This window comes from Dipodomys ordii, unplaced genomic scaffold (assembly GCF_000151885.1).
Source record: "Dipodomys ordii isolate 6190 unplaced genomic scaffold, Dord_2.0 Scaffold384, whole genome shotgun sequence".
In the NCBI taxonomy this organism is placed as follows: Eukaryota; Metazoa; Chordata; class Mammalia; order Rodentia; family Heteromyidae; genus Dipodomys; species Dipodomys ordii.
Window position 1 is genome coordinate 69,185 of NW_012267600.1, and position 9,224 is coordinate 78,408.

A 9,224-nucleotide genomic window follows, 5' to 3' on the forward strand; every position below is an offset into this window, starting at 1 on the left:
TGTAAGGCAAGCACTCTACCACTGAGCCACCTTCCCAGCCCGAGTAATAGTTTTTTTTTAAGGCCTTAAAAAAGTTGTTCCTTTGGTTCCCTAACTGCCTGACTTAGAATGAGTGTTCCTGGCTATGGAGTTAAGTTGTGGGGCTGCAAAAGTGAACCATGAGACCCCAAATCAAGTAGATACTTCATGCTCAAACCTGGTCCCAAGAGGGCAGTGTGTCTCTGCAGTTACAGCAATGCCTCATGCCCACAGTGGGTCTGGAAAACAACTGTTCAAGCTACAGCAGTCAGCAATTTCTCCAAACTGATGAACTGATAGGAGCTCTAATGCCCTTTCCATTCTTTTAGCAAGCAGATCAATCCACTTCCCCCAGCATCCTGAAACTTTATGCAACTTAGCCTCCCAAGGCAGAAGTCCCTGAATTCCCCTCAATTATGGATTTGGCTATTTGCTATCATAACTCTGCATTGCAGTCTTGACATTACTGAATAAGCATGTACTCTGAAGGCTATAGTAGTAGCAACAACAACAGCAGCTCTCCCACTGGGTGCTCACTTAGTGGGCAGCTCAGGGCTAAGCAGGCCTGCACATAGGTCTCCATGGTATGCTGAGGCGGCTTAGGTTCTCAAGGTTTGCAGCTGTGATGAATGCTTTCCTAGCAGGGTGCTGATCTGCCCTCTGCATACTGCAGCAGGTCTTTAGGGTACAAGGTGTGTGTGTTGGGTGGTGCTCCCTGTATATGGAAGGCAGAGGCTCAGGCCCTCCATTCAGCTCCTCAGTGCACCAGTACTCCCATGCACCTTTCTGGCGCAAGCTTCCGGGCCTGGCCCACAGGCTAGGTGTGAGCACACCTGGAATATATGCACAGCAGGGAACAAGCACCCAGCCTGTGCCCCCCCTCCCGTGGCAGATTCATGCCTCAAGCAAGCATACATGTGCCCCATGGAACTTCTCTGGGAGCTATGCCAGAGTGACCACAGGGCCTGGTGCACATAAGTGAAAAGAAGGTGGCCGTGGGCTTCAAATAACAGATTTGGGGCTCTGATGGGGCCATTTCTTTTACTTTATCTTTTTTTTTTGCCAGCTGTAGGGCTTGAACTCAGGACCTTGGCACTGTTCCTGAGCTTTTTTGCTCAAGGCTAGCACTCTACCACTTTGAACTACAGCTCCACTTCTGGTTTTCTGGTGGTTAATTCGAGATGAGTCTCATGGACTTTCCTGCCCTGGCTGGCTTCAAACCATGATCCTCTGATCTCAGACATCTGAGCAGCTAGGATTATAGGCATGAGCTACCAGTGTTATCTTTTATTTTTCAAAATAATTTCAGGGAGAGAAAAAAGTAAGCTGAGAAAAATTTTTATTTTTCAGTGGTGCTGGCCCAGTATGAGCAGGTGATTTTTCTCTGCATTGATTGGCTTTAAGGTTTTTATCATGGGTGCTCATGGTGGTCAGATTGTCAGTAATCTCTGGGCATTTTTTGAGGTCAACAGCTGAGTGCTGCACATAGACAATATCATCCCTCAGAGCTTCTTGGCTTTGTACAATTATTATTGTCATTTGAGGCAGGGAATGTTTGGCTCTGCACACTGCTCCTAGGGTGAGAGAGCCCAGCCACTTGCACAGCAGCATAGTGAGCTTGTCAGCCTGCCATTTCCCTGCTGGTGCCTGAAAAATGAAGGCTATGATTGAGAAGGGATGCAGAGCACTCCGAGGCCTCTCCCAGAGCATCATCAGCAACATGAATGGGAGTTATCCAGTATGGGAAGACTTCATAAAGAAGGAAAGCCACAGTCCCGACTAAGGACAACAGTAGTAGCAGCAGCTGCCTTCTTGGATTCCTTTCATAAAGTAGCTGGGATTGCCACCAACTCTCCTGGGTGGCACCAGGAAGATCAGTTCAGCTCTCACCAGGATGTGCATGCGATATAGAAGCATGTTTTCAAGTGCTCTAATTGATTGATCAATCAACCCACTTCAAGAGCAGATGGAAGAACAGAAGAAAATGGCCAACCAGCTGGACAAGGACCAAGCAAAAGAATGTAAGAAAGCTCACCAAAAGATCTAAAAAAATTCCTCAGACATGCTAAAACTGCAGAAAAAAGCCAAAATAGGGAGAGGGGACATATAACCTCAGCTGTATAGTACTCTCCAAGACATCAATGATAAAGGTTTCCTCTTGGAAGAAACAGAAAAGCAGGCCTTCTGCAAGGTATTGATTGATGATGAGGTCACTTCTGCAACTTCATCTCCATGCTTTGGCCAGTGATAGAAGAAGAAATCTCAATGCTAGGGGAAAATCACTCACTTGCAGACCATATTAGAAGATCTGAAAAGTCTGACCCGGACCCCCACAAACTTCCCTCTTTAAGTGAACAGATGATTTTGGACTTGAAAGGTTCTGATTACAGTTGGTCCTATCAGATACTACCCTGTTCCCCTAGCACCACCATGTCTAGAAAGTCAAGTGTCTACAGCAGTCTGAACACTGTCAATAGCAGCAACTCTGTGTCCAGCAGCTCCCACTTGCATTCCCCCAGCTCAAATTTGCTGACACTGAAATTCCAACCTGGCCCAGTAAGCACCAATGTGTCTCCTCATATGACTCAGTATCCATATCTTAGGATACCTTTTCTGTTGGGTCCACTCAGGAAAAGGGCCACTTTTCTTCATGTGAGTCTGCACATAGACTTCCTCCTCCCAATTTGTTCTCCATGCTGGACTGTACAAGTCCTCACCTAGAAGTCTCCACTCAGCACCTGTATCACCCAAGTGACTGGCACACCTGGGGTCAGTTACCTCCCCTTTCTTCAAGGTCACACCCTGAACTGCCCCTGTCACTCCTCCTTCTGACCATGGGAGTTTCTCAGACTCTGAGGTTGACCCCATCTGCCGCGGCCATACCTCCTCTAAGCCCTCTCCCTACTTTAACCCCAGAGCTACCTGGAGTAGCCCCTTCTCTGTGTACCTTCCACTGCGTGTTGTCTAGCAGTTTGGATAATAAACTTTTCTCCGCCTGAATAATCTCATGGCAGTTCCTTCTGGCAAAACCTTATGCCTTCCACTCCATGTTGCCCCCACTATGACACCTGAGGCCACCAACAAGTTGACTAATGGGCTTTCTCACTATAGTTTATCAAGTATGTCCCATGTGGGGCCCATGGGTGCAGGCCCACCATTACCTTTCCCTCATTGCCTGCCTGGTTGCCTCCCCTCTGCTCCTTTGGGTCACCTCTGTCCACCTTCCAGACTGCATTTATTATTTATTACACCTTTGGGTCCAGTATGTGCCCATCATCTCAGATACCGAGCTGGAAGGACTGGGCTAAGCTAGGACCCTATGACCAGACAATGGTGAATACCCAGAGTGCAAAGAGAAGTACAAGCCAGATGCCAACAAAGGAAGACCCACTACTGCAGGAGGTATGGTGGCAGCTGCAGAGGAGGCACAGAGACTATGGAACATGACTGTGTCGCAGCCACTAGGCCTGGTGAGGAGATGGAAGCATGTGAGGAGCTGGCAACTGCCTTGTTATGGGGACTCCAGCTGGACACAGAGGAGCAGCCAGGACTCCTTGTAATGCTCCAACAGTTACAACACCCAGACGACAACCCTGTGCTGTTCCTAGGACACCATTCTCTCCCAACTTTCAGATTATGATTATTTCTCTATAAGTGGTGACCAGGAACAGAGCATCAGGACGTAGACAAATCTTCTACCATTCCAAGAAACAGTAACATCAGCCCAGTCTTAATGGTGCATGTTCCAAGTCAAGTACCAAGCCTCCATAGTCAGTCTTCCCATAACCCTTCAACCTGCTATGGTCACCCCAGGGGTTGCAACCATTTGACAGACCCCTTCCACCAAGCTTTCTGTCTGCCGGGGGACTACTAGGGCGGGTCCCATCCCCACCAAAATACCAATAATCCCTGTAAAAACCCCAACTATCACAGACCTACCCAGGGTCCTGCCAGCCACTCCAGATGGGCCAGAGAAGAGGGGTGAGTACAGCCCTGAGTCTCCATCTGTGGGTGAGGGCTTCCAGGGTGGCACCAATATTTCTGATTCCATGTGGAATGGTCAAGCCTCCATCAACCTTCCACTTTCAGGCCCCGAAATCCAGTATATTAGAGGAGCACAGACAATTCCAGAGAGCAAAGGCAAAAATCAGGAAAGGGGTCTCCTGAGTGCCAGTGTCTCCTCAGGCCAGAGTTCAGAGAGTGACCCTGTAGACCTGAGCCCGAGAGATGCTCCTCAAGGAGAAGACATGCTGAACTCCATCCGAAGTGGTGTGAAACTACTTAGCCTCATGTTCTCCGAGGCTCCTGTAGGCTCCCAGAAAATGTTGCCCTGAAGGAACAAACTCTTTAATAAAACCTGGTTTGTCTCAATCCATTCCAATGTATAATCAAACAAAAAATTGTAGGCAACTCAGAATTCAGCTCTTTTGAAAAGTACTTTTGAAAAGTACTGAACGTCTTTAGATAAGAATTAAAAGCAACATACATAACTAAAAAATAAAGAAAGTTATCCTTAGGGCTGTGTGATATAGTCAGGTTAAAATTAATCCTCAGGGAACCAATGCAACAGCAGTAATCACAAGATAGTATGTTGGAAATGATCTGTACTACTTGCGTGGGTGAGGGGTTGAGGGAGGAGGAAAGAGGGAGAAAAATGAGAGAGGGGGTAACAAGTTCGACAAGAAATATACTCACTAACTTACTTATGTAACTGTAACCCCTCTGTACATCATCTTGACAATAAAATTTAAATTAATAAAAAAACTAACCCTCATTGGTCCATTTTCATTTGTTAGGCAACTTGTGGGTGCGAAATAAACAAGCATCTGGGTTTCAGGTCCAGGCTGGGCAAGCAGATCTGCACTGCAAGGAATGTTTACCTTTTCCAAAGAATAATCAAACACAGTATCAAAAGGGGATAAACCATAGGAAAAAAAAACACAAAAGAAAAAAGTAGTCGGGTGCCAGTGGCTCATGCCTGTAATCCTAGCTACTTGGGAGGCTGAGATCTGAGGATCATGATTCAAAGCCAGCCTGGGCAGGAAACCCCGTGAAACTCTTATCTCCAATAAACCATCAGAAAACCGGAAGTAGCGCTGTAGCTGAAGTGGTAGAGCATTAGCCTTGGGCTGAAGAGCTGAGGAACAGCGCTCAGGCCCAGAGTTCAAGCCCCATGACTGACAAAAAAAAGAAAGAAAGAAAGAAAAATGAAATCACATAGTACATTAAAAACAAGTGTATTTGATTTTGGTACCCTGGGTAATATATATATATATATATATATATATATATATATATATACATTTATCTGAATTAGGGAAGGGAAATATGTATCATTGTTTTAATTTTCAAAATTAATACAGTTCTCCATACATTTTTGGACACAGTTACAATTGCTTGTTTAGCTATTCTCTTCCTCCGTGCCCACACTAGAATGCAAGGTAATGGCAGCAGGATTTTAAAGTTAGTTTATGAAGGATTCTGGATACTGAGAACACAGTCTAACATAGGTAAGGGATGGTAAATATTTTCTGCATCAGTTACCTGAACCCCTGTACTGGCTCTATACATACAGCCATCTAACCTCCTAGAATTTCCTGTCTAAACTTTGTCCTGGAATTGCTTTTTATCTCCGCTTCTAAGGATGCTGAGAGTCTATGGAGGCACTGTTTTAACCCCAGGCATGGACAACTGGAGTCAGGTGTCCCAGGCTGGAACTCTTTTCCTTCCTGGTCATATATTAGGGATATTACCTAATCTTCTCGATGTAGAAATCTCTTTTTCAACATGTATACTACAGGTTAACAAATTTCCCCTACTTCATTGGATAGATAATTGTGAATGCTTCCTGGAGTGGAGATTTGTAAGGATGGGTAAACCAGACAAATTCACTGGCCTGTGTTGGCTAGTGGAAGAGAAGGAACCATCATTTATCAGCTGGGTAGGGTTGGGGCTGGGAAAGGTAATAAAGAGGATTTTGAAGGAGCTCAAAGGCAGGTCTCCTGTCCAGTGGTTAGGAAAGAGTTCATAAAAGGCCTTCTGGAAGAAGTGCCACCTAAGCTGGGTCCTGAAGGGTGAACAAGAGGTGAAAGTCTTGCAAGGAGCCATCCTATTCCCCAACTTTTTAATCTAAAAATGTTGTGCTCATCCATTCAACTGACTCCCAGTTGACTGAGAAATAGGTAAGTGACCCAGCATTGGCCAAGGCGAAAGAAAGAGAATGTCTATATTCTATACTTTAGTGGGAGGGCTTTACACTGCACCTTATACCCTAGAATGGAAAACACTGAGATCTGCTGAGACTTCTCTGGTTATTCCAAGAGCCTTTCTTGCCCTGCCATCCTCAGCTTTGCCTTGGATGATCCTTCATCATAATGCTAGTTCTTTCATCATGAGCTTCCTTTCTAGGGACTGTAAGTACATATTTTCTTGTATAGCATGGATCTTTCCAATTCAGTTCCAGCTCTTTCCATAGATTGGCTTGAGCTGCTTCTTGAGCTGGGGTATGTCATAGGCAGGTCACAGAGGATGTGACTTTATGTCATTTCTCTATGGCATTGGAAGCTTCTTCCCCAGATCCAGATTCAACTTTCTCCAAAGTCATCTTCCTACTCTCCAGACTTCATGGCATTAAGTGATTCAGCACATAAAAACTCCTGGAAATCCTCACTTCTACTAATTTTTGCCAACCAGGTGGCACTGTAACTAAACCTTCAAGAATCTATTTTCCCTTCTGGTCAAGATTGTTGATTCAGGCACATTCTTTCCCTAATATCAATGTCCTCCACAAAAGCAGTACTTTTGGCCACTATTGATGAACCTACATAGACATAGCATTAGTACTCAAAGTAGTCATTCAGAGAATGTGGTGTCCACATTCTATGGGGAGCTTGATAAATGTATAATGACATGGATCTATCAGTGTAGTGTCATACAGACAAGTTTCACTACCCTAAAAACCCATGTCCTCTGCCAATTCAGATTACTCTTTTGCCAACTTCTAGCAAATGCTGATCCTTTTACTATTTTTAAGGGTTTTGGCTTTTCCAGAATATCAGACAATTGCAGTCATTGTGTATTGACCCTTTTCAGATAGGAATTTTCACTTAGAAACTGAATTCATGTGCATTCCATAACTTTTTGTGGTGTGGAAGATTATCTTTCTCTGTTGCTAAGTACTAGCTCATTGTCTCAATTTACCACAGGTCATCTATTCTAGAGACACATTGGGTGTTTCCAAGCTATATGAATGTGTGGATATATCACAATAAAACCCATACCTATGTATATTTAATACTGGTTAGTAAAAATGAACAATAACTATGAAAAACCTTATTAAACATCCCTGTTCAGGATCAAGGTTTATGCGAATGAACAATAATTATGAAAAACCTTTCTAGACAATCCTATTAAAGACTGATAATTATGAAAAAACCTTATTAAACATTCCTGTTCAGGATCAAGAGTGAAGTGGACATGTAGGGCTTGTATAGGAAGATTGGCAGTTACTAATGCCCTGCAGGAGGGTGCATGCAGAAAGGATGGGTATATCATTAAGTAGGTATAACAGAGAGGATACACGCACAATCCTCCACCACTTAACTAGCATACCTGTATGTTGGTCTAGGAGACATTTATCAGGAGAAAAATAGCATCATTTGCAGGTTACTTGGTCAGAACATGTACCACATTCAGCAATCCAGAGCTCCAACCTTGCAAAGTGACAGCTGCCTAGCCCCTAAACAGCAATTCCACTCTTTTATAGGGCTAATTATGTAAATATAATGGGTATGGTGCTATGGCCACGTGAACTCTACTTATTTTAGTACTTATGAATCATTGGTATTCTAAGGCAATGCAAGTTTACTTTTATTTTTATGTTTTGGTCCTGGGGCTTGACACTGTCCCTCAACTTCTTTTTGCTCAAGGCTAGTACTCTACCATTGAGCCACAGCTCGAATTCTGGCTTTTTCCAGTAGTTTATATTAAATATAAGAGTCTCACGGGTTTTCCTGTCTGGCCTACATTCAAACTGTGATCCTCAGATCTCTACCTCCTAAGTAGCTCAGATTATAGGCATGAGCCACTAAAGCCCAGCTAAAAATTGACTTTTGAATGATACATAAAACATAATTTTCCCATTAATGAAGTGACATGTAATGTGTGAATATTACATACATTCGACAATGTGAAAAGTTTTCAACAGCTCAACTGTATCTATCTCCCCAAATATTTTTCAGTTTCTTAAATTGAAAACTTTCAATATTCTTTCTTCTAGCTTTTTATTGTAGCAACTTTGATCTCAATTTAGAGTTTTGCACTTGGTAGGCAGATCATCCACTACTTGACCTAAACATTTCTCTGTGATTTTTTTATTTGATCTCCTTGAATTTTCTTCAAATACTCTTGAACTCTCTGAAATTTTTCCACACTGATTAATATGTGGTCAGTTGGTGCACCTTGTTTTCATTACTAGGTTAAATATAGTTTTCTGAAAATGTTCAGTGCTGGTTGGCCACATGACATCATCTGGACATTAAAGGATCAGGTATTAAGTCTACTCTTCCTCATCTGACATTGGTTATGCCTGCCTTTCCATAAATGCTATGAAGCCTATTTACTTTCTGTGAGCCTATAGTAACTTTCACTATTTCAGCAGTGAATATCAACCATATTCAGTCCTGCTAAGAGTCTGTTCTTGGTTGGTTCTCCTCTAAAGAAAAGTCCAGCTGGACGCTGGTGGCTCATGCCTGTAATCCTAGCTACTCAAGAGGCTGATATGTGAGGATCATGATTTGAAGCCAGCCTGGGTTTGGAAAGTCTGTGAGACTTTTATCTTCAATAAATATCTCAAAAAAAAGCCAGAAACCAATCTTTGCCTCGAGTGGTAGAGTGCTAGCCTTGTGCAAAAAGAAGCTCAGGGACAGTACTCAGGCCTAGGCTGGGTAAAAAGTAACAATCCAAGCAACATTTGTGTCAAATGCATAGTTTTTTTGGTAAAGTTTGAACCAGAGGATTACCTACAAAGGTGTTTATCTCTTTCTGTTACCAAGATATGCCGAGATGCCTTCTCTAGCATTTCTAGGCTGTGGTTGGGCACGTTAGGATTCTTGCCCACTTTTGGCTGTCATTTTGGATGGAACAGTAATAGTCTCCTATGTCATGAAAGAGTGTGCCATACACTGAGTCCACAGCCAACCCTATAC

At 43.5% G+C, this 9,224-nt stretch overlaps 1 pseudogene; it reads left to right on the forward strand.

The window, feature by feature from the left end:
• Nucleotides 1-1,672: 1,672 nt before the first annotated feature.
• LOC106001736 lies at nucleotides 1,673-4,352 on the forward strand (annotated as a pseudogene).
• Nucleotides 4,353-9,224: the final 4,872 nt, after the last annotated feature.